The 26,765-nt window shown below is 39.8% G+C and overlaps 1 long non-coding RNA gene across 1 annotated transcript in view; it reads left to right on the top strand.

Moving 5' to 3' along the window:
- The window catches only part of LOC137165771 (uncharacterized), a 75,877-nt gene that overhangs the window by 14,583 nt on the left and 34,529 nt on the right, over positions 1–26,765 (top strand). The gene's annotated exons all lie outside the window — the stretch shown is intronic.

The raw sequence follows: 26,765 nt of genomic DNA, 5'->3' as shown, positions 1-26,765 counted from the left end.
ACACAGACAGAGACTTCAGAAAACATGTTGCATAGTGTATATGTCAGTATACATTTTTTCCCCTTGCATTTCATTTTGCATCATAGCTGATTGGTTACTGATACTAAGATTATTCGCCTCATTATCAGTCATCTCCTATCTGAGTCATTCACTGATATCCACAATTCACTATTTGTGACTTCACAATGCATCCCCCTGGAGGAAATTGAGATGTCACCAGTAGTGGATTGAAACATCACTGAATGATTCAAGTAGAAGGAGGAGAAAGATGTTTACACAAAATACCTGTTAATCAGCAACAACAGGAAAGAGACATGCGGGGAACAAAATAGGATCATTTAGCTCAATTTTGATAATTCTGTATACGGTACTTTCTGAAAAACAATGGCAAAACATGCCAGATCTGGGTTAAGCAGTCGTCCATGGAATAAACAAAAATATTTGCCTAGGAGAAATACTTTGTAAATACAGATCAAGCAAAACTATACAGAAAACCACGTGTAAATATTGTACGTTAGGGCCCCCTTGCATAGTCCTATGGATTTCCCATTGAAGTCAATAGGAGTTCTGTACATAGAAGCACCAACAAGTTTGGACTCTAAAGAGTTGCTTACAAGAAGAGGTTACCTGTTTAAAAAGGGTTCTCTTTGTAGGTTTCACTGTATGTCTGTAAGATACTTCTAAGATTCCTTCTTTGTCAGTATTGGTGGGAGAGTACTATTTTACATTATTAAAACTTTAGTCGTTAGGGCATTTCATGAAATAGACAATATAGCTGATGTGTGCAAATGGGTGCAAGTTTGCTTCAGGATTTTTTTTGGAAACAAAAAGGAAGTGGATTTGCTTATGTAGAAACAGTATCTCTAAAGGAGGATCAGGAGATTAGCTAGGTGGGCAATGGGAATGCATCTGTCTCAGTAGATCATTTACTGGTAATGATCTTATGCCCATTGAAGTGAAAGGCAAAACTCCTACTGACTTTAACAGAGCTCCAGAATCAGGTACACTTGCTGGACTTCAGAATTATTCTGTTTTCTTATAGCATATACTTGTAATTTAGGTGTTTGCTTTCTGTGTACTATGCAGCTTTAATGAGGCATATTTCAAGTAACCTTACTTATAGATACAGGCTCAAATCCTATGCTCTTTATTCAGGCAAATCACCCATTCAGAGTGACACTGAAATTGATAGAAACTTTGACAGATTAAGAACTGCAGGATCAGGCACATAACACATCTTATTGGTTTGACTTGTTTAATTTGTGCAATATCTCATGTAATGCATTTTGATTGTTTAGATGATAGCACAAAGAAGATGTGAATGGATTTTTTCCCTTTAATGCTATTCATTATTTTTTTCTCATATATAATTTAAGTTTTATTGGCATTTTGTCTCTTGTTTGCATATCCTGTGGGTTGTATCAGATGACATTAATCTATTGTTCTTAATTTGCGTGGTTTATGTGCCCGTGTTGTAATTTGGGTTTTATTGTTAATATCACACAAAAGAGATGAAAAATCATGCACAGCATGAGATGAAGTGTAGATAGTCCGGCTCACCATCACCAGCTCCACATCACACATATGCACCATATAACTATATTCTTTGTAGATGCAGTAAATCCAGTGTCCTTATGGCTATAGATGTATTAAACAAACAGAACAAATTTGTGTGGTGTGCCAGTGACTGCCAAACCAGACCACCCTGAAGAAAGGCACTTTAATGTAAGGTTCACATTGCATTTAATAGGCCACCTTGAAGAAAAAACTAGCTTAACATGATAATTGCAATGACTGATCATTTGGTGATATTTCGGTCTGTATTGTTAAATATATGGAGGGTTTTTTTTTTTTTTTTTTAATTGACAGCTGAGATTCTGCAGTGAGCACATGATTCTAGGAGCGGGGGCCCTAGGCATGGTCCAATAATACATACACCTTTTATCCAGCCCCATAGGGGGCATGACCAATAATAGAAAGGAGGATGGAGATTGTAGTCATGAATCAGGGTAGTGGCAGCCAGTACTGAAGTCCAGCTTGTAACCAAGGAATGTAGGCTGGTGAGCTGGGGGTGTGGCACAGGGAAATGAGCTGTTGAAATTGGCTATGCACTCCCTCAACCCCCTTTCTAAAATGCACAAGGGGGAAAAGGTTGTCAGCTGGGTTATCTGGACAGCACTGCAGGGATCGATGAACCGTGAACATAAGGTAGGTTTTGGGAGGAAGCAATCCTTGAAAATAATCACTCTCCAACTTTTCGTCAATGAGTATTTTCATTTATGTACCATAGTTATGTGGGGTGAATGAGAATTAAGGAAATTTGATGGTAATAGAAAAAGCAAATGTTGTACAAATATTTGATTCTGTTGTGCTGCAGACTATACAAGTCGCCCCCTATATGTAACATTGTTTTTGACTAAATGTTTTTTCATAGGAAAGTGCCTTTTAATCAAAACCAACACTTCGTAGGAGGTCAATTTTAAATTTCCCATTTGTACATTTTTTGTGTGTATGGGGGGAGGGGGAGGAATATTGTAACTCTCAATGCCCCATTTTGACATTTTTTTAAATGAAACTTTTAGGTCAAATTGACCTTTTTGTTTTAAAATGTAAGTTAATTGATTTTTTTCTTTTTTAAAAAGGAAAAATAGAAAAAGGTCAAAATCAAAACAGAATGTTTTAATTGACCCAATCCAAAGTTTTCTTTGCAGAAAAATTTTTGAGATTTTTTGAATTTTTGTCCTTATTCAGGATGGGAAAATTTTTTAAATCTCAAATTCTTGCACAATGGAAAACTGTTTCCTGAGCAGCTGGATTCAGATAGTGTCCTGAAGAGCTGAGAAACGAGTCTCTTATGGCTTGAGCTAAAGGTTCTACAGAGGGAGACTTTAGTTTGATTCACAACCTGTGTGGGTTGGGCACAGAAAGAGACATGTTCCACACACTAACCAATGAGTAATGTGTCTACCACCAAGACAGCAAATCAGCATTTTCCCCAGGAGCATCTTCCCTGAGGACTTCTTAATGCCTACTTTACTCTCCCCAATGTAGTTAGCTGCTTAGAGGAAGCCAGCATGCCTTTCTAGGGCTGGCCCTTTAAATTAGGAAAGCCAAGCAGTTGTGGTCCATTTGCAAATGGCAGCCACTGTCTTCTCCATTCATACATCCCTGTTATGTGTCTGTTCTCCCCCCCTCACAGCCATTTTCCTTTCTGATTCCTGAGGAGACAGCATGTTGTCATGCATAATTGTGATCAGATGCTTGTGGCTAGGTTCTATTCCAGAGCTAGCATAAACAGGTACACCTCCACTAAAGTCCATGGAATTATGCCCACTTGCACTAGTGTGGCCCCCAGCCTGACACTGGAATTTACCTGACACTGTAAACTCAAACCCTGCTAAGAAACAAACTTCACCAGTGACATCGATTGAGAATTCCAGATTAGATTTTAAACCTGCTACCAAATGGACTCTTTGCTAGCGACGAGCAGAGCTGCACAAAATTACTTGGTTTTGTTCTGTAAGCGTCCATCTGCAGCAATGATGACGTTCTGCCTAAGTATTTTATTTTTTGTGAATGTGCAAAATATGGATTTTTTCCCCCCCACACACACTTTGTTAGTTCTGCTGACAGAGAACTTTTCATGCATCTTTATAATTAGGCTATGGCATCCTGTGGTCCTATGCAGTAGTGTGGTACGCTTTAGAATGCTGCAACATTCAGAAGTTTCATTTCACAGGGAGTTGTGCTTACTTTTGTCTCAGTCCCTCCTTCAATCTACATAGGTTCACATCCCAAGTTTCACCTCTACGCTGAAGCATCATTGAGTCAATAATTGCAGATGCTCATCTCCGTTTGGGACTGATTCAAAGTCCACTGAAGTCAGTGGTAAGACTCCCATTGACTTCAGTAGGCTTTGGATCAAGTCCCTTCCATCTAAACCCATATGAAAATAGGAATTTCATAAGGGTTCAGCCCTAAACCCTAAATCAGCCCTGGTTCACTCAAATGGCATAGGAAGCTTCTGAGAAAACAGAGCACAGCTTTAAATTCACATTGAAACCCCTGACCCAGGAGAATTTTGAGTGATTTCAGGTTTTGTAACACAAATGGTATGTAGCTCTAGCACACTTACATTGCATGGTTTCTTTAAGTCTCTCTTCAGTGCTGACAGGAAGTTTTCAAATGGATGCTTGTGGATACTCTGTGCTTTTGATTATGTTAGGTGAACTAGGACCATTGTATATATTGCAACTGTGTAACCCCTTGTTAAAGCCAAGGATTTTCCTTCAAGATACATCTCAAATGAATATAATATACAGCATTTTAATTTGGGGATAATACCTCTTAGAGGTTCTTTCCGCCTCCCCTCACTTTGCCTGATGTTCCTTGTGACCTTAAAGAATATAAAACTAGTGAAATTAGCTATTCCTTCTAAAAATGGTTGATGCCCTACAACTGCAATGTCATGACTGTTATACCTCTCTTTGAACTCTGTGGAAATAACCACTAACACAATTTGTTTAACCTCATATTTAATCAATTTGGTGAGGGCAGGGGGGAGGATTTTCTCTTACCCTGTGGTTTTAAAAAATGTTATCCTATCTTTGGCACTCCTACTAGTGGACAGCTAACCTTTCCTGTCTTTAGTTCATTTTAAAATATTTTATTAATAATGTAGATATGAGTCTGTCTGCTTTAACTACAATAATTAGTACAGAGTAAACAAGCACTTTAGTTTCACTTTTGGAATGATATGGTGCCACTTTAAATATTTATATATTTTGAACTGAGTGACCAATCAATTCTACTAGGTCAGGGTTACATCTACAATCTCTAGATAATGAGATGAGTTGATTGGCAGTGGTACCTTTACTTATCTGGTTTGTACCTGGAATGGCTGCAGTAGATAAAAAATAGAAGGAGAACACATGAAAGGAGCATTTGAAAATGTAGGAGATAGCGGAAAAGAACAGATGGAGAAAAGCAGACAGGAGAGGGAGCTGATAGAAAGCGGTTAAATGCAGCCCTATGACTAAGTGATTAAATAAATATACATATCGGCATCTACTGTAGGTAAATATTCAAGCATTGTTTAAATCTCAAACAATGGTATTTTTTCATAATTTCTTTGTACACTTTTAAAAAAGAAGTCTTGAAGAGAGAATCTATATAATTGTCAATCACTTTTTCAGCACACATAGTGGATATCTTGAAAATAAAACACAAAGTCCCCTGTTGAATTTGATGAAAGGAAGGTTATTATGATCCTGATTCAAGAAAACACATAAGCATGTGCGTAAGTCTATCCCTGTTCTGAACAGCGCTTATGCACCCACTGAACCTTCACATGTGCTTAAGTTTAATTGATTGATGTTAAGTATGCGCTTAATTGGTACCCTCTATAGGGGTTGCTTTCCTGAGTTGGGACCATAGGGAAGAGTCTTTTTCCCATCACACTTGCTATTGCTTTTTTTTTTTGTTTTGTTTTTGTTTTTGTTTTTGTTTTTAATTGTTGTTGGAAGATTGTTCAACTTGTTTTTGGAGCTTCAGTACATTTCACAGGTTTAAAACAATTATACAGTTTTGCTGAGATACTTTTTTTTATTTTTTTTCTTTTGTTTAAAGGGTATTTTATGTCAACAGATATGTATTTTAGCTGTCATATATCAGTTATATTTCACAAGTTATAGAATTTGTTTTTCCTCTAAAAATAGACTATTTCCTCTGCTGGTTTTTGCCCTTTATTTCTGTAGAAAACAGAGGAGATTTTATTTATAATTTTTTTTTCTTTCTGCTGCTTTGGAAGGAAAATAACATTTGTGCTAAACCAGCTAGTTAGTGAAAGAATTTAAAATAAGTCGATTTGTTCATTAAAGTTTGATTTTTACTGTGAAAAGGGATAATGCAAAAATGGCACTTTCTTACTCAACAGATCTGTTTTCTATTTGTCGAGCATAGTGATAGCTGCTTGAAGATTTTACTGTTGTTGGCCATACAGAACCAACACAGCTCTGGGAAGGTGAACTGTATTCTTTTCTGGCCAGTGCACCATCAAGAGAAGGTTCTACACGCATAGTCACCTCTGCCGCCTCATTGCATTCATTACAAGTTTGCAGCCCACATGGAGGCAGTGTAGTTGCATAGGTGTAACTGAGGGCAGCATTTGACTTGCCAAATCTTTACTGTTTGTGATCATACTTGAGATGGAAAGAGCCCAGCTTGACTTTTGTTTTTCAGGTTAAGTTTCAGGGTTTGCAGTTTAAAAAAAAAACAACCCAAAATCTGTAAACTGACTACATTTGATATGGAAGCTACTGAGCGACAATGAATATGGAAACTTGCATTGCCATTTGTTCACAGTTACTTTCCAAAGTAAACTCACATTTTAATAGCATGGTCTCCTGCAAAATGCAATCTTAAACAGAGTGGTCAAATTGACCACCATATGAAAGGATAAATGACTCCTGAAAACAAGCTCCTCTGTGGTTCCGGGACATTGTTTGGGGAACATGTTTTTTTGGGAGTTTGGGGAAAAGAAATCCTCAACAGGCTGGTGGGGAGGAATCAGGCTTCTCCACAGTCCCATTTATGTAGCTATTCCAAACCCCTGATTGCAGCATGGCTACATCTCTTGCACAAACCGCGTTCATGACCACTGGCTCTGTATAATCATGGACAAAATGTCCACACCGTATCACACCTCCACCCTCCTCTGACTGGCTGTGCAAAGCCTCCATTTTTTCTCCTCTGTACCGGTCTTTCCCTAGCCATTGGAACAGCAGCAGTTCTACTATCTTGGAGGCCTTCCTTCCACAGCCACTCTGGTATGGGTGAATGTAACCCTAGAAGAACAAGTTTTGAAAGAGGATACCCACCGGAGTAAAAAATGCTGAGTGTTGCTAACCCTAGCCCACCTACTTTATTCAGCAGATAAATTTGTATACGTTCAAGATTTTCACAGGCATCATGATGTGCTTTTGGCTCTAATAGCATAGCATATTTTATTGCATAGCATATTTTATTTTATTGCAGAAGCTTGATCTAACAAAGAGGTGTCACTTCGCTTGAGGACAGATGTGGAAAATGGATGATTTCTAGCTTTGACTTGAGATATCTTGAGATGCTAAACCTGAAGAGGTGTGCTCAATTTCAGAGATGGCAGAAGTTTGCCTGAGATCAAATTTACCAACACTTTACAATCAAAATCCCTCAACTCCATCTCTGAAACTGAAACAAGGCTTGCATAATTCAGGCAAAGTAAATACAAATTAAAGGGAACGCTTCCTACCACAGCATGTTGTCTGCCTCAGGAATGCACTCACACAGGAGTTTACAGACTTGATTTTTAAGAAGGGCTGGATAATTTTATGACCAATATAATAACACATTTAGTTATGCATGCTAAATTAGAGATAATTGGATTTCCTGCTTCACAGCATCAGCCGAGCATTAGAAGGGTCAGGAAGGAATTTACAAATATGCGCGCAGCCTGCGTACACACGCCCCTTTTCTTCCTCCTAGACAGCAGCGAAGACTTGTTGATGTGCAATTTGGAATTTTGTTATCTTCCTCTGAATCATTGTGCATTGGCTACTGGCTCTCAATAGTTAAAAATGATGTCTACATAATAATAAGAAATTTGCTGCATAACTGTGGAAATGAAAATGGATGTGCAGCAAGTGAAAACTGCAGGCACTTTGTCCATTTCACAAATGTCAGCAAGCTCTGGACCCAGCTGCAGGAAGAAAACAATGTGTCAAAACATCAACTCTTAATATCTGAAAAGCCTTTGGGAATATGAAAAGCTATGCAAGCCCAGGATAGCAGCAGGTTGCCAGATGTTGGCCTCACACTCATTAAAGTGTAATTGCCAGTTTAGTTAGTGCATTCTCCATCCTCCCACAATGGTCACTTGAGAAATCAATACAAATAATAGACCATTGCACTTCTGCTACTTGTTTGGTGTCTGCACCTCTTACTGAAAATGTAGGTGAAAATTAATATTTGAAAACCTGGGGGATAATTATTGCAGTCAGAGTAAGAGAAGACCCAGCTCACATGAAATAACATAATGGAATAACACAATTGGCCTCTTCCTTTTTTTTTTTTTTTTTTTTTTTTTTTAAACCCCTGACACACAAGCTGTGCATCCACTTTACATAGAATCTAAAGAAATGGAAGAGCAGTGAGGAATTAACAGTAGCCATTAGCTACAGTTTCTGAAAAACCATCCAGCTGGCTACTAAATCATAAGGTGACACTTCTAAAACAATTTACAGTATACATGGAATTTTCTTGATCTCGAGTTGGTGGATTGATGAGCGTGTCCATTATAGAGGAGACAAGAGTTGAAGCTCTGCAGCAATTTAGGCCCCTTTGTTCTTTTCATTCTTCTCTCTGTGCTTTTATAGACACATAGGTTGGACGGGCGTGGGTAGAAAGAGGTTGTTCATATTTGTACCTATGCTATATAGAGAGTAGGGCTTTACAGTTTTTTAATGTATTTTCTCCATCAAGAAATAAATAAATCAAGAAAAAAAATTTGCAGAAACAAACAAATAAACCCAACAACCACTCAGCCAGCCAAAAATGATTTTTCAAATATGTTTAGGTTTTTTAAAACTTTTTTGCAATGTTTTTATTGAGCTTTTTATTAAAAATGTTACCCTATTCATTATCACGCCCCCAAAACAAAGTTCAATGATTAAAAAAAAAATGAAAAATGAGTCCATTCGGAAACTTTGATATTTTTTATGAAAAATTATTTTTACCATCTCTAGAGCACTTTATTCTTCTAGGATGTTAATCTGGCACCTTTCAGATACATTAAATTTAATTCAGAAAAAATACTAAAGATTGAAGGAGTATTGTCTAAGAAATAGAACATATTGCTGACCATTAGAGTCCCTTGCCAGTCCTGCTGCACATTGTGGTGAGCTGTGATTATCTACCTCAAGCAGAACTGGAAAATTAAAGCCAAGGTTTCCTGTTCCAATGGCAGTACAATTCCCTGTATACTGTGGACAACTTGCTCAGAATTACAATACTAACACAAACTGCATTAGGAATTTCACATTGACATCATATATGTTAGCTCATTTAACAATATTAGAGTAACTAGAAATCATTGTATCCAAGATCAGATAGGATATATTTAAACAGGAGGAAAGCTGAAGACCTATAATTAGAGGAGATTCATGCAATATTTTATATTAATGAAAAACAAAACTGATAGACTTGGCATTAAAACTACTAGACTACAAATGATGAAATTATTAAAAGTGTGTTAAACAGAAAGAAATAGGTCAGCCTGTTACATACAAGAGAAGAGCCAAATAAATTCATGGGGAGAAATATTCAAATCTTCATTCACATGAAGAAACACCGGAAGCAAAGTACCCGAAGAGTGGTACAATTTGGTAAGGGCTACATGGACTCTAGCCCTTATGTGGATGGGGGGAGGAAAGAGAATAAAACATCTTCACATTTTCCTGGTAAAAGTCAGGAAGAATTACTGCACTTCCCTGAGTTCAGGGACAGTATCTGCTCAGCAGAGGACACCCTCCCAAAAAAGGTGGGGAGAGGCAGAGAGATGGTGAAGCTATTGGCTGTGCCCCACCCAAGCAATAGCCTAATGAGCTGTTGAGCCATGTTTCGGGGGAAAATGTAACCCCTTTTAATGAGATATAGCCGTTTCTGCATTTGTGTTACATAGCTCTAGAATCAGTTCTGTAATCTCTAGTAGGTAGAGCTGAATTGGAAACATTTTTTTCATCCAGTGAAAATATTTGAGATTTCAAAAAAATTTGTCATCTCAAATTGGGACAAAAAGTCAAAATAATGGCAAAATAATCATGAATTAAAAGAAAATAGGTCAGGTCAATTGCAATGTTTTGTTTTGATAATATTGAAACGCTTCAAGTTCGATCATTTTAAATTTTTTTTTTTTTTTTTTTTTTTTTTTTTTTTTTGGTTATGACAATTTTGAAACTCCTTTCAATTTTTTTTTTGGTAAGAAATTTATTGAAACTGACCCTTTCTGGAAAATCTATCAATTTAGATAAATTGGCATGTTTCAAGGAAAACATATTGAATCAAAAAATTTCCAGCCAGCTCCAATATTAAATTCATGTGCATAACAGTAAAGAAAAGCTGGGTGAAAACATGGCTGTGAGAGGAAATAGGGTTAGTGAAAAACACAGAGCTCTGTAAGAAGTAAATCAAGTGTATAATATCATAAAATTAATGTCAGTATAAGTCATAGGGTAAACCGTGGAGAATTATATGAACAGTTTTTTCAGCAGTTATACAAAAATTAATCCAGACAGACATGTTTAATGTACTCATTTTGTAGGGCATTAAATATGAGAACATGGAGGGGGAAGGAAGAAGCACTGAAAGAAGTGAACAAAGATTGCAGTAACTAGCATCAGAGCTGACATAAGAACCTTCTGAATAAAATATATACTTTAGGAAGGTTGCGGGGGTGCAACTATACCAAAAAAACTAAATACGTTTGGCGCAAAACTGAACTGTTTAAAATTGGTATGTCACTCTTAAACCAAACTGACAGATGCTGTGGGAACATGATCAAACATTTCAAACAGAAGATAGCCGCAAATGTACTTCATCCACTGAATAAGCAAAACCAAGGACTCATTAATAAAGCTTTAACTGTATATAATATACATATGCCATTAAGTCACTATGTTGTAATAATATAATATGTGGTATGTATAGCATACATGCTGTACGTAAAAGTGGCCTTCAGTAATATGAAGCAAGAAAACTTGACCCTCTTTTATCACCATAAGAAAGTTTAAAATTTGGCACGAAAAGAGGTAACACCAGTTGTTGCAGGGTAAAAAAATGAACATGGGTCCAATATCATCAAGTTAAATGTGAAACCTCTGCAACACAGACAGCGTGGAAGAAGTGTGTTTTCCCTCAGTAAATACTGTTACAAGATAATGCAAAGTCTGGAAAGCCCCCAAACTTGTCCTGCTGTTTGCACCTGGGGGACACTTACATGTGCAGATGTAATGTCGTTGTGGGTTCACTCGGGGGGAAGAATCTCCAAAGTGCACTGTACAGTTGAGTCAGTGGGACATAGGTAAAGTAAAAACTGCCTATGCTGCTGGTTGAAAAGGACCACTTCTGGTATGGACCTACGGAATGTTATTTTAATTGGCCTATATTCTGTTTCGCACCTAAATTTCCCGTGGTAATAAATGAAAAAAATATATTTTGTACCCAGTTTTTATAATGTAATAAAAGCAAACTTAAAATGACGGAAGGATGCTTCAAAGGCAGAGCAAGTTTATAATGTAGAATTATACCTTGGTGAGCTATTCCAGAAGAGGTGAGCTTGCACACCCTGGTTTGCACTTTAAGCCTACTATTAATGGTGATTTAAATAAGTATAACTACCGTGGTCTTGAAAATGTGTTGCTGGGTAGTAAACTTAAAAAAGCACAGAAAGGCAGGAATATACTGCAAATAAAATGAATGCTAATAAAGAAAAACAAAAGCAGTGGAATGCAGGCCTGGTTTGACATGAGTAATTGGACATGGGTGAGCCCTCATTACTTGGGAGACAGTATTAGGGAGGTAAATGGATTCCCAGGCTGGAAACAGAATATCTGTACTAGCTAAAATAAGGGGGATTACCCAGGGAACCATTGACAATGGATGAGAAAACCATGGACAAAATGAGCCTGGAATGTAAGATGAGAAAAAGAGTGAAGTTGTACATGGACAATGGAGAATGCATGGACAAAGCATGTGGTACAGGGATTGGTTCCTACAAAGTAACCAAGCCAGTCCCAAAACGTGTGATACCGTCTATAGTAAATGCAATGCGTATGTGCGTATAAAATAAGAGGTTAGCTGTGTAACTTTGGATCTGTGGTACACCCTATTCTCAGGGTCGGCCTTATGGGTGGGCAACCGCCCAGGGTTCTGTGGTCAGAAAAGCAGTGCAGAGGTGCGTGCCGCCGGCAGGCAGGAGAGCTCCCAGACCAGCGAGTGAGAGCAGAGAGCACCGTGCTCGCTCTGCTTCTCCGAGGCAGCGAAAGCGCTATGCGGGATGGCCGTGGGTTCAGGCAAGATGCGGCCCCTACCGTGTCTCAGTGCAGAGCCTGCCTTGAGCTGCAGGCTGAGTGCAGCAAGTGCAGTTGCGGCAGAAGCTGAGGGAGCTGCTTCTGCGGAGCAGGCTCACGCTGCAGAGGAAGAACCCTGCTGCCAGGGACTGGGTGAGTGACCCTGCCCTGCCCTTCCAGCAGGTGCCCTTCCCCAGCCACGCTGACAGCTAAAGGAGATAGTGGCTCCAGGCCCAGTCTTGGAATAGCTGCCTGAGGAGGGGGTAGGAGGCTGTTGGAGGCGGGTCAGGCTCTCCAGTGAATCACCAGTGCAGATGTTCTGTTCCTAGAGATGATCGTTTCTTTGTGAGCTCTGTGCCTTCTCTCGTCCCAGGAATAACGAGCTGTGGCGTGTTCTCTCCCTGCGTCTGTGATCTACTGGAAAGTGGGGTTTATTGTATGCTTGAATGGTAGGGGCTGTGGCTGTGTTCAATTGCTGACCAGGTCTGGTTTTCTTGGTGTGTGTGCTACACCAGACTGGGGCAGAACACACCAAGCCCCACCAACAGGCTTGAGTAATGGTTCATATCTGCAAACAACCAGGAATTGCTCTGGAAGTTATAAGCAGGGATGGATGGGAAATGGTTTTTCCCATCCTGCAAAACTTTAAGATTTCAGAATGTTTCCTGTTGGACTGAACAAGGCATTTTGAGATTTCTTGCAAAAAAAAACAAAAAAAACAAAACAATTGGGGTGGGAGGGAAGAGACACCCACCCCAGAATAGCTAATAGTCCCAGTGGTTAGGGTATTCATGGGAGACTCAAGCCCCTGGTCTGAGTCAATGGTCTAGCCACCAGACTATTGACTATTGATGGGCTGGGTCTCTTTCCTCGACCAAAAATTCCATCCTGGACCTGAGAAACCTTTGCTGATGAAACTTTTGGCTTCAACCAATCAGCATGCTCTGACAACAGTGTTTCACTGAAAAATTTCTGTCCAGTTCTGGATATGAGGCACTTCTGTAGCATCATAAGAAGATCTCAAAGCACAATAATGAATGAATTCTCACTGTCTTAATTTAGTCTTAATAAATCCCTATCTCACAGATTAATAGTTTGTTCCCATTTTTCAGAGCGGGACATCGATGTATAGAAAGGCTAAATTATTTTTCCAGGCTCACTTATTGAGTGAGTGACAGAAATGTAACCAAAAATTCCTAGTCATGTGTTCCAACAACTAGACCTTACTGCCAGTGGCACAACAGATGCTAATTCAAGTACAGTTATAAGGCTCTAATGATACAAGCTAATGCAAGTGGATGGGGACCACCACATGTGCTGTGGTTTGCCTGCATGGATCAGTTTGGAGTAGTGCACTTAAATCAGTATACTTTATTATTGGGTTTCTTTATTATTGGGTTTGCTGTATATATTTTAAGACAATATGGCTGAAGACATGGATCAATAGGATTAGATAGACCTACAGCTATTCATTCAAGTCTTCAAGCATATTTTTGTCTTGTTTTCCTTTAATATGGAAACCTTGCAAAAACCAATGTATGTTCTCATGTATCAAAAGGACACTGCTAAAGTGTTCCAAATAGTTTTTAGAAAGTAATTTCTAATAACCCCTTGGAAGATTTGAAGCTCAAGTCTTTTACCTTTCCAGCTGTGTCATTTTTCTCTTTTATATTATTTTAGTAAATTATAATTTTTTTGGAGATTACAGCTTTATTTCTGAAACTTTTGCTAATACTACTACATACTTTAAACTCAAAGAAAGGGTGCCAAAGTACAAATTTGCCCAGGGCACCATTTTCCATATGGCTGGTGCTGCTTATTTCCACCCCTTTCACTTGAGTCTAATCAACTCAGCATAGTTTTGCTGAATGCCAATTAAAAGAACCTGAGTGACGAGACTAGAGTTGAACTGAGTTTTTGGGGGAACCGAGTGGAAGAAGTCTCAGGGGAACCCCAACATGAGTGAAAACATGTTTGTTTGAAATTACTAAATTATAGTGCTTTAAAAGATTGATTTTTAGATCCTATTAAGCACATTTTTATTTATATTGCTGAATTACTTTGACAGCTGTCTACTATCTAAAATATTGCTGGTATCATCTAACGACCAGACATTCTGGCTCCATTCACCAAAAGTGTCATTCACTAGCTCTGCATTAACACTAAATGCACCATTACAGAGAATGACAGAGTATTATCAATTTAATATTTTTAATTAATTTCTGTAACATCAAGATTTGAATATTATGAAGCAGGTGTTTTAGTACTAATTAAACATTGTGCATGATCTGCAAAGCAGTTGTACCAAAACAATTAGAAATGTGGAGGTTTAAAAGGTTTTAGAATTGATGCTATGACGATAATTCTGCAGAGCCATTTTTAGCATCTATAAATCCATAAATATATTAGATCACTTCAAAATACACCAGAATTATTTCAGTAGAAGACAGTGCTGTAGGTTTACCATTTCATATGCAAATACCATAATTCACTACTTCCATCTAGAGGCAGGCAAACATTTTCAGATGACAAAGCAAATTAAAGACGTACGAGTTGGATGAATGGATTATAAAATGGATAGAAAGTTGGCTAGATCACTGAGCTCAACAGGTGATCAACGGCTCGATGTCTAGTTGGCAGCTGGTAACAAATGGAGTGCCTCAGGGGTCGGGGCTGGAGGATGGGGTGGATTGCATGCTCAGCAAGTTTGTAGATGACATTAAGCTGGGGGGAGTGGTAGATATCCTGGAGGGTAGAGATAGGATTTAGAGTGACCTAGACGAATTAGAGGATAGGAACAACAAATATCTGATGAGGTTCAACAAGGACAAGTGCAGAGTCCTGCACTTAGGACGGAAGAATCTCATGTAGTGCTACAGACTGGGGTCTGACTGGTTAGGCAGCAGTTCGGCAGAAAAGGACCTGGGGATTACAGTGGACAAGAAGCTGATTTAGCTGAGGTTAGTCCTGCTTTGAGCAGGGGTTTTGACTAGATGATCTCCTGAGGTCCCTTCCAACTCTAATCTTCTATGATTCTATGATATGAGTCAGTGTGCCCTTATTGCCAAGAAGGCTAATGGCATATTGGGCTGCATTAATAGGAACATTGCCAATAGATCGAGGGAAGTGATTATTCCCCTCTGTTCAGCACTTGTGAGGCCACATTTGGATTACTGTGTCCAGTTTGGGCCCTCCGCTACAGGAAGGATGTGGACAAATTGGAGAGAGTCCAGCGGAGGGCAACGAAAATGATTAGGGGGGCAGGAGCACAAGACTTATGAGGAGAGGCTGAGGGAACTAGGCTTGTTTAATCTGCAGAAGAGACGAATGAGGGGGGATTTGATAGCAGCCTTTAACTACCTGAAAGGGGGTTCCAGGGAGGATGGAGCTAGGCTGTTCTCAGTGGTAGTAGATGACAGAACTAGGACCAATCCCAACTAAATTGTCGGAGGGGGTTTTAATTGAGTACATTGAAGGCTCCGTTTACCAAGAACAGTGAGAGTATTGAGCAATTTAATCAAACTATAGTTAGGTTTCTAAATACAAATTGAATTACCAAAAATCCTGAGCCATCTGCAGCACCCATTGACTTCAGTGGGAGCCAGAAAAATGTCAAAGGGTGGCTGAGCCCATAGAAAAGAATACATTCTAACTTAATTTGTTACAGGTACCTTTATTGCAGTGTTTAACCTAACCTACAGTATGATAGCTAGGATACTAGGATATATTAGGATACTGTGTCTCGGCATGTGTCCTTACATGTTCATTTTATTGCTGTAACTATAGATAGAGTGGGATATGAAAAAAGATAATAGTCAGTTAAACTTGGCAATGAGCACCTGACAGATTTTTAAAAACACTGATTAACTCATCCAAAGTAAATGAGTCGCTATGGAAAGCAGTGTTGATACATCACAGTGATTTTGTGTCTAACATCATAACATGCTGAGTAATATGGCCCATCTCAGTTTTCTTCTTCATACGCACCTGTTCTCTGTGTGCTGCTGCATCTATATACACTGGACGAGACCCATTCTCTGAACCACTGAATCATTTCTCATTGACTCTAACCTTCAGAAAGTCCATTTCATTTGTGTTAACTGTCAGATGACTCGCTCAGGGTGAAAATCCACCCTGTGCATAGAGCCTGCACAAAGTCTGTTCCACTTAAGCCCTCAGCATACTTTTGCTGCCTCTTTATTCTGGCTTCCGTCTGAGTTTTGCCTGAGCAAGGAATGCTAAATAGGACCCAGGATGATATTTTTGCTTGAAGGTCAGAATGTGAAAATAAGATGTCATCTATGATGATTCTGAAGCTACTTGATATATTCCTGGATGAAAATTTTTGTGGAGTTCATTTGGAGGATGAATGATGCACGGGAAGCTTTGTGGCACCCAAGAAGTATGGCGTTCAAAATAGAGAGATTTGGGGTCTATCATGCACTTGTTTGTAAATTTGGACAAGTCACCTAACCAGTTTAAGCACATCTACACTATAATAAAAGTCCTGCAGCATAGCCACAGCTGGCCCAGGTCAGCTGACTCGAGCTTGCGAGACTTGGGCGTGGTTTCCCAGAACAGAATGTCTACACAGAAATTTTACAAACCTACAGCTTGAGTCCTGTGAGCCCATGTCAGCTGACCCAGGGAAACCATGGCCGTTTAATTGTTGTGACAGTGTCAAGGTGTGTAAAATGGATATAATCATATCTATCCACCTTGTAAAGGGCTTTCACTACCCAAGACAGTAAAGTTACTTTCCTGTTTGCATGATTGGGCCAAAAAATGGAAATGAGACTCTCCACATGTCCACAGATCCAGCAAAGAAAACAGACCCAGGTCCAGCCAATCTTTCAGCTCTTTCAACCAGACTTGATAAAAAGCATGCTGAGATGTATGCAAATAGGTGCTGAGGGCTTGATCCATAGCCCACTGTACTCAATGGATAGCCTCCCGCTGGCTTCCACCAGCTTTAATGCAGGCTGTTAATGCTGAATATTAGTGCGTGTCGGAGTGTCAATGCTTGGGACCAGCTGTATGAATTCATATAGTGTGGGAGGTTATTTGTTGAGGCAGTGGTTTAGGTACAGATCTACTTTCTCAAAAAGAGTGGGATTGTGTTTGACAAAAAAGGCTTGTTATTACTAAAATATTCTTGATCTGATTCCTATTAAAGTTTGTAAGCATGTTGCACTATTTTTGTTTGGTGCTCTTATTATAGGGACTCCTGCTTTGACTTTCATAGTAGATTCAGCCCTGTGAATATATTTATCTGATGGAAAACAGTCTATTAAAACAAACAGGTGTCTGCCTTTTTGTTTGTTTGTTGAGGCAATGGTTTGGGGGGGGAGGGGTGTGTGTGTGTGTGTGTGTGTGTGTGTGTGTGTGTGTGTGTGTGTGTGTGTGTGTGTGTGTGTGTGTGTGTGAGAGAGAGAGAGAGAGAGAGAGTTTGGATTTAATATATTTAAAGTGAATTTTTCAAAACTATTAAATCTCCAAACTGAAATTTGATGGTTTTTTGAGATGTCTGTGGAATACATCATTAAAGCATACTTGCCTCTTAACAAATGTAGCAATAACAACGTTTATTTCAGTCCTTTTTTTAGGGTTTTTTTTTCTTTACATTTCATTGGTATCTCCAAATAAACCAATACTTAAATTTAAGTAAAAAAGTTAAAAGAAAAAACAGGCACCAGTTTTTCTTCAAATTACAACACTCCATTCCCAATTTACTTGTTATAAACAATATAACCATGTATAGCTTGCAAAACCACAATCATATTTCATAGTTAGCTTTTAAAAAGGTGTGTGCAAGAATAAATTCTCTTCTGTGTAACAATTTGTTTTGAATAACTAACTATATTTTCTGCTTACCATGACAGGCTCATGAATGAGATGGGAATGAATTCGCATATCTGTAATTCAGAGGCATAATAAAATCATGCATCTTTAGTGAAGACATTTTTAGAATAACTCTCTTCCATACTTTCATTTTGCCTAGAGTGTTTTACAGTCAATGCACGGCCTCAGCCTTAAAACCCTAGTAAATCAAACTTGATATTGGTTCACAGATTAAATTGAAGGTGACCCAAACAACAAAAGGGGCCTGATTCTGATATGTGTTCACCATGCATGACTTTTGTAGAAGTCAAATGAATTCAGGTGAGTGGAATGCGTTTCTGGATCAAGCCTCAGGGACTGATCTTTGGATGAAGCCTTACATCAGTAGAAGAGATACTGTAGCAAGAGATCTGTCCTGAAGAGGTTTGTCCATTGACCTGATTCACAGCAATGTCCTTCTTGATGCAAAGTTCGAGTGGGTGATTCCCTCCCCCTTGGATGTTAGTTCCATGGCTTCTTTTATCCCTCCAAAGACCTAAAGGAAAAGTCAGCAGGAGAAATGACTTGTCACCATTTGGGATTATTGTCTTCCTAAGCTTTGAACTGCAAAACAAGGTACTAATGTTTGGACATAAGATCCATTAAACTGAAGTAATTTTTACTATGTGCAGACCAACAAGTGAGCCTTACTCTGCTTTATCTATAAAGTGATAATATTAAAATTCTGGGGTCGATTTCTTTTGCAAAAAAAGGAGAGCATATAGTTAGTCATACTCAGAAACCTATTTTTCTTTATTATACAACAATCAGCTGTTTTGAATGTTTCCAGAATGCACAGGGGACTTCTTAATCACTGACCGTTTAAAACCTCAGAATGGTCTCCTTTTCAGATTGTTCACTTTATAATGCAAGTACATTGTTTGCCTGTAAACAGTTTGAGAAGGCAAAGCAGAAGATCACTGTGAAAAGAAGTTGACTGTTCTATAGGGTAAACCAACATTTGCCAAGATATTGCTTACATTTAAAGGATACAAACTTCTAGATATTCAGAAGTACAAGATGTCTCAGGAGTGTGTGTGTGTGTGTGTGTGTGTGTGTGTGTGTGTGTGAGAGAGAGAGAATCTAAAATTAAGGATAGGGACATTCATTTTGCCCAATCAATCCAGTAAACTCAAATGTTGTGGTTTCTAGATATGGACTTGAAATGGAACACTATACGATTTGTGATACGAAGAATCGATTTACAAGAGAAATCCCCAATGAAATCAATGCCCTGAACCCTCTTTGCTCCAACAAGGAATTCCCTCCCCTCCCCCCAGACTTCATGTACATCCAGTAGCTCTACAACTGTTCCTCTCTCCTCCCTCCACAAAGCCCTCTTCCACAGGTTCCACCTCAGCACTCTAACACTATGGAAACAGACATTATAGACAATCTTGAAATAGAAAAAACAGGAGCATAGTGCTCAACCCTCCTATTTAGAGGCATACTCCTCCTTCCCCTCACCTCCCCCATTTTCCTTCCGTTTCGTAAATCACAACCACAGACACACAAAAAATTAATTTATTTTTCCTTCATCTTTCTGTTAGGCTAAAATAGATATGGCTAGTCAGTCCGTGGGAGAGTCCACCTTAAAAAGTTCACCCACCATCCCAGAGGAAGGGCCCAGGCTCCAGCCAGGAGATACCATGTCTGTGTCTCTGCTATTTATATCGTGGCCATAGTTGCAGTAACCAGGAGTTAAAATAAAGTAACAAAGTCGGATGACAAAGCCAAATCAGAGGATTCTGCTTTCCCCTTTCTAGTGTTCAGTCACTTATTCTTGGATTTTTCTTGTTTCAGGAATAATCTGTGTTTACATTCCATATGCAGGCCACTCTCTCATGCCATCCTAGTTTTGTGGGCATTATTTGATCACTAATATGTATTATAGTCTCTTTCAACTAGCCAACCTTTATTTAGAAAACTGAGTTGTGGTGTTCTTTTCTTCTTGGGACAGTGTGAAAGTCTGTGTGTAGGAACAGATATCGGCTCAGACTACAGTTAGAGCGCATTGGATACCCTGCTTCTAGCAGGGATCTACACCTGATGTTCCGTGCATGACCACTGTAATTAGACATGGGTCCCAAAACCAAACGTCAGATCCACTTCCAAACTTTCCACAAGTCTGGATACGTTTGGATCCAGGATTATGCTGAATATCAATATAGAGAAACAGAGAAGTTTGTATCCAAATATGTTATTTATTAAGTGCTATTCTTGGTAGTATGCAACACTACTGAAACTAATTTGCCTTTAAATTGGCACTAAAGCAATTGCTGATCCAATGGCACACATGAAATGACTAGTGAATGAAGTCCACATTGTATCCAAACTCCAGTTGTCCTTTATATTCCTACATCTGCTTACATTCCTTGTTTTCTTTCACATTATTTATTTTACAGTTTGATAACAGAAAGTATAAAAACCGTATTTTAAAGGACAACAAATTCTCCTGCGTTATTTGTCTTTTCAATAAATAGCTTAGATAATCTACAGTTTTCACCAGGCCTTGAGGGGAAAATCCTGCTTATTGCATTGCTTATTTTGTGTCCTGTAAGTGGAAACTATTGTGAATCTCAGAGATGGCAAGAGTACTATGCAATAGATTAGCTCCTATGATAACTACTCTTTTTATTATATAGCAAACAGTCATTAATTTAAAACATGTAAATTGGAAATCTGAGGACCATAACAGCAGCTGTAGTAGGGATATATTTTTTCAACATGTGATTACTTCCATAATTCTTGGGTATGGGAGAACTGCTGCCAAACAGAACAGTCAAATGTTCCCAGTTAGATGCATCAACTGCTACCTCATTAAGGAGGGAAGTGGAAACTGTGGACATGGGAGGAATGTGCATTCTACAAACCATTTAATTTTAAATTCAAATATAAAATACTTTATGAAGATAATAAGAGTGATGGATAAAGGTCTAAAAGCCCTCTCTTATGAAAAAATAATACTCAGCATATACTTAGCATAAATATACTACTGTATCTTTTTCATGACCATTATCACAAAACTCAGCACAACTGATGCAACCAGCTGTACTTGGTCTCTGGAAAGCTGGACAGAAAATTTTAGTAGTGTACAGTTTTCAGGAACTGAAATAAAACCAGCTGGAAAGGAAGTTTGATTGAATCTTGGTTGGCTTGTGAGATGTGATAAGATCATAGCTGTGGTTAAAATAGTTATGTAACTAAAAAGAGATAATGTCATTCATTCGTGTGTGTGTGTGTGTGTGTGTGTGTGTGTGTGTGTGTGTGTGTGTGTGTGTGTCCTTGATCTGAAATGCAGATGTTTCTCCCTGAGTGGTGAAGTGGCATGTATGAGGCAGCTGCCATTTTGTGTTTCAGTTTATATGCAGCATGTTAATCACTGTATTTTCTCTCTCTCAATGACATTAGCTCTTTGATTTTTGTTTTCTCTAATATGAAATCTAAGTCTGAAAAATTGTGTGTGTGTGTGTGTGTGTGTGTGTGTGTGTGTGTGTTGACATTTGTTTTTGTCTCTATTCAGGATCCAGAACAAACAGTTGTGAAAACTTTTTTGATTTGAAAATTAAGAACTTTATTTGAATGTAGAAAAGAGGATTTTGTAAAGTTATTGCACAGTTGGAATGCACTAATGGAGTCCTTTTGATTAGATGTAATTTACATTAAGCAAGTTTTCACACCAGTCATTGGTATTAATGTAATATCAGAGGTTAGACCTACACACTGGAGGCTGTTGCTTTATTCTTGGTGTTAGTCTTGGCAGTAAGTCTGGCAGTGTTGCCTTTCCTGTTTTTTCCCCTACTCCATTTCAATTCCAGGTCCGTTCCTGTCCTGTGCTCACTTAAATTCAGAGTTTGAATGTGTGCTACATTCCATCTCCTACCAATTAGGCTCATTATCAAGGTCTATACCTATAATTTGCACAGGAGCCTCCGTTATCTCCTTACCTTTTAAGTTTCAGGGGCTTAATACATGCTACCCTTAAGATCAGTCTATTCCAATTCATTGTTAGGGTCTGAGTGATTCTTGCCCTGAAGCTCTCTGCTTTCAAACTCAGTCAGGGTCTGTATGTTTTGTGCCCTCAGGCTCTACCCTTTCAGACTGATTATCAGGGCTTGCATGAATGTTGCCGCTAGGTTGTCGCCTTTCAGTTTCAGTTTCAGGACTGGAGCACCTGCTACTCTCAGATTCTCACCTTTCAGCTTTGATATTGGGGCTTAAAGGCCTAATGGCTTTAAAATGCTTTCCATTTTAATATTTCCGTATTTCATGCTTCAGATGGATGTAGTTAGATTGCCGTTTCATTGATGTCACCTCCCTTTTTAAGTTTCTTAATATTCACCCGTCATTTCAGCGTTTCCATTCATTTCTGTATTTACACTCCTTCCACATTTCAGTGCATAAGGGTCCTCGCAGAATATTTATTTTGTGTGTGGTGGAAACAGTTTGCAAGTGCACCTTGTGTTTTTAAGTCAGAAAACGGCAATGGGAAAAAGTGGGGATTTCTCTTCTGTATGGTAATTCAAACCCATCTTTTGGGCAGAGTGTCCAGCAGACAGTTCTACATCATGCCCAGCGGGACTTATCCAGTTTTCCAACTCCTTAAATTAAATGATACTCTCCTTAAAGATGTCGTATTTACAGTTGCCTCTGAATGGCTGAGAATTAGTAGCCGTTGTGGCATTGTTTGGGTTAAGTTCTATGTTGCCTTTAAAATACTGGGGCTTTTCCACACATCACTGAACTCTCGTATGTTGCTCTCAGTGAGCTTGACTGGTTTATTCTGCAGATTTCTTCTTGCTTGCTTGCTTGCTTTTTTTTGGTCCCTGTCCACTCAAAACTCCTAATCAGAGCCAAAACGCATCCTGTTGTAGTGAGGTAGAGGGTGCAGGGATGCTCAGACATAAATCTCACACACTCCCCTTCTTCCTGTACCTCAGTTTAACTGTTCTCTGAAGCACAGAACAGAGTCCTGTTTTTCCACACAGTTAAATGGCTATTATATGTAAAACCTTGAGTGTAGCTGTTAATAACAGTTCCCTGTCATAGTCCAAGCCAGAACACTGTCTTAGGAAACAAACACTTTGTGCACACAGGAATAAAATGTTAAATAGAATAAACTTTTGTAAACTGTATTTGCAATAGTCTGAACAACTTTTAAACAACAGCTATTAAACAGTAAATCTATTGATTTTCCTTATACAGACTTCCCATTTTTTGTTCCTGTTACATATATTTAAAGACAAGATTTCAACGTATTCACACTGTTGTATTTTAGCACACACTTACAAACACACTTCCACCTAATTCTCTGAGATAAATTCTCAGTCTTTGTAGCGTGGGCACAGTATGTCGTGTGTTTCACCTGTACTCTTCAGAACTTGATCAATGGTACCGGAACTCTGCCAACCAACAGCCTGAGGGATCTCCATAGCTAGCAGCAGTCTGGCCTTTGGGTTAATAGTTAGCTGGTTCTCTCCATTGCTGGTGAAATAGACATCTGTACCCAGTATCCAAAGTGATATAGGTGATAGGACCCAGCCATCACAGCAGATGCATCTCTTGGTCCTGCATGGATCAGCTGCTGAGTACACAAGACTGTCTTTAACTTCTTTATTGATAATCTTTGTCCCCTTTCAGCTCTGATTGGCTCAGCTCTCAAATGGTGAATACGTGTGCTCCTTGCCCACAATGAAACCTTCCTATACAGCTTCAAAAACATCTACTGAACATCTAGTAACTGCCACACACTATCTCTGAGCCCTCCTTGCTGAGTTCCCCTGGCCTACACACCCCATGTGTACAGAGACGCAGCATTCCAAATAAACTCCATGTCTCCTCCCCCTTTCTCTGCCCCAAACTATGTAAAATGTTGCCGTATAAAGCATATGGGTTACACTGCTTCCGGTTTGTTTTTCTCATCAGTCTCCAGTGCAGGGCTGGCATGCATGCTGCCTGTTAGCTGTTGTCTAATTTTTCAGACTCCAGTCCGGAATGGAACTTAGTCTGTTCTGATTCATTGCCAGGTCTTGGATGCTTGCTTTTCAGGGTATGTCTACACTCAGATCGATCTTTCTGGCTCGGTTGAGCGGTCAGTGTAGACCCACTCAATTGATCAGGAAGTTGACGCAGTAAATCCACCCCCTCAAGTGGCGTAGTGCTGCGTCGACAGGAACGCGGTTCCCATCGGCACAGTGCAGTGAAGATGACGCGCAGAAGGGAAGCAGAGAAGTCGATGGGAGTTACACAAGCTACTCTTCATTTGTGTAACTCCCGTCGACTGCTGCCGAATTTCCAGATAAGTGTAGACCAGGGCTCAGAAGCTCTGCTGCTTGAAACAGGTCTAGTGCTCAAAAGACTGATTCTCTAATTCCTTATTCCTTGTGTAGTCAGGTACAACTGTGCCAAGTGAGTGCAAAGCGTGTGTAAACAGTACCGTTCTGAAGTCGTACCTGTATTCAAAGGGTGTGTCTACACTGGAGCTGGAGGTATAATTTCAAGCTTGGGTAGATGTACCCATGCTAGCTCTGTTCTGCTAGCATGCCAGGAATAGAAGGGTAGCCGTGCTGGCTTGAGTGGCAGAACTGTCTAGCCACCTGAGTAAAATCCTCTCTGAACCCCTAGGCACGTACATGGTCCATCTCATTGCTCATACTGCTGTGGCTACACTTCCATTTTTAGGGTAGATCTATACTTGTGGTGACATGTAGAGCACAGACACTACACGCCCAGCTAGCAGAGGTATAAATAGCAGAGTGGACGGTATCAGGGCCTAGCACATGGGTGGTCATGCCTCATGGTTAGAGCAGGAGTCAGGTCTAGTGGTTAGAGAAGGAGTGAGGAATAGGAGCCCAGAGCTGAAGTCAGAGGCCAGATGTCAGATCTAAGGGTCAGAGCCAAAGTCAGGAATCCGAGCAGAGGGTCAGAACTGGAGTCAGAGCTTGCAAATTAGAGCTGAGAGTCAGGACTGGGTTACCTGGAGCGAGGCAAAACAGGGGCAAGATCTTGTCCAAGGCAGGGAACAAACAGGGTCAGGAGCTATCACCGCTGTGGGCAAATGCTTTTAGCAGCTACTGAACAGCTGCTGCTACTGGGCTTAAGAGCCAGCTGACTCTTCCAACCAGACAGGTGTTGTGGCCCATCAAGCAGGCTAGTACAGGTCAGATGTGCTTGTTAGGTTGCCCGGAAACTGGCTGTGCTGCAGGTCTTGCTTCCAGACTGGGGTTCTGCTGCATGCCCAGATTCCTGATAGACAGTGAGGCACTTCTGAGGTGAGTAAAGTGCCTACACGCCAGAACCCTGAGCCATGGTTCTCTGGATGTCCTGGCAGTGCCTCCCAATCTCCATTGCTGTTTGTAGCAGTGTAATGGCCCGCTGCCTTCCATCTGCTAAAACATTTCACCACTGCTAGGAAAGACTCTATCATCATGGAAAGGCTCTGGCAACACATTGCAGTGAGCATGGTACATGCCTGCCTTTCACTGTGGCATGTAGCTACACATACTCTACATGCTGCCGCAAATGTAGACGGGACCTTAGTGTGCTAGTTCGATCAGAGTTAGTGTGTGTACATCTCCCCATGTGGGAAATTACATTTTCAGCTCCAGTGTACCCCGAGATGAACGAGTTAAACTTTAAATGTTTAAAACACACTTGTAATTAAAGCATTTGAATATAGAGAAGGGTAAAATTTTCAAAAGTCATTTTCCTAAATGACTTAGGAGCCTAAGTCCCATTTCCAAAAGTGGCTCTGTAATGCCTAGGGCCTGGATTTTTAAAGGCATTTATGTGCCTACCAATGCCAATAGGTGCTTAGTCAGATTTTCAAAAGTGCCCTGGGGCTAGATCCACAACGAAGATTGGAGAAGAGAAGACTGGGGGGGACATAAAACACTCAAGCACGTAAAAGGTTGTTATGAAGAGCAGGGTGATAAATTGTTCTTCTTAACCATTGAGGACAGGACCAGAAGTAGTGGGCTTAAATTGCAGCAATGGAGATTTAGGTTAGACAGAAAAAACTTCCTAAGGGTATTTAAGTACTGGAACAAATTGCCTAGGGAGATTGTGGAATCTCTGTCATTGGAGGTTTTTAGGAACAAGTTTGACAAATATCTGTCAGGGATGGTCTTAATCCTGCCTCAGTGCAGGGGAGTGAACTAGATCCCCTATCAAGGTCCTTTCCCCTCCTACATTTCTATGATTCTATATAGTGCAGTGTGAGAGTTAGATGCATAAGGATGGGATTTCCAAAAGCCAGCATGCTGAGTGGGGAGCCACCTAAGGTAACCAACAGGGCCTAAGCCACATCCTTCAAAAGGAATTAGGTGCCTAACATAAGGCAACTTCCTTTTTGGGGGGATTCACAGCCATGAACCCTCTTCTAGAGTTAAGTGTCTAAAGACAGGTCAGTCCTTTCTCACAAAAATAAATACGTGTGTGCGCGTGTGGTTTTTTTTTTTTTTTTTTTTTAAAAAAAAAAGGAGCGAGAGAGCACCAAACAAACTGGTGGCAGTCCCCTTTTACTTAATAGCTCAGTGGTTAGAGCACTCATTCCAGGTAGATGTCTGGTGGGATTTATAAAGGCATCTAAGGAAATGGGATTTGAGCACCTACTGGCCTAAATACCTTGAGGATCTGGGCCTTAGCCCAATCAGATGCTTTTGAAGTGGACTCTTATCCATTCAGCAGCCTCTGAGCACGCCTTCCAGATTGGTCCCCAGAGTAAGATAGAAGCTCCTTGTCTGTCTTCCCTCGGTTTGTAATTCACATTGGGACTTAGGC

Source organism: Emydura macquarii, unplaced genomic scaffold (genome assembly GCF_026122565.2).
Source record: "Emydura macquarii macquarii isolate MOO-44397 ecotype Brisbane River unplaced genomic scaffold, CSIRO-AGI_Emac_v2 contig_318, whole genome shotgun sequence".
NCBI lineage: Eukaryota > Metazoa > Chordata > Testudines > Chelidae > Emydura > Emydura macquarii.
The sequence above is the reverse complement of the archived record's forward strand: the minus strand, read 5'-3'. Positions and strand labels throughout refer to the sequence as shown.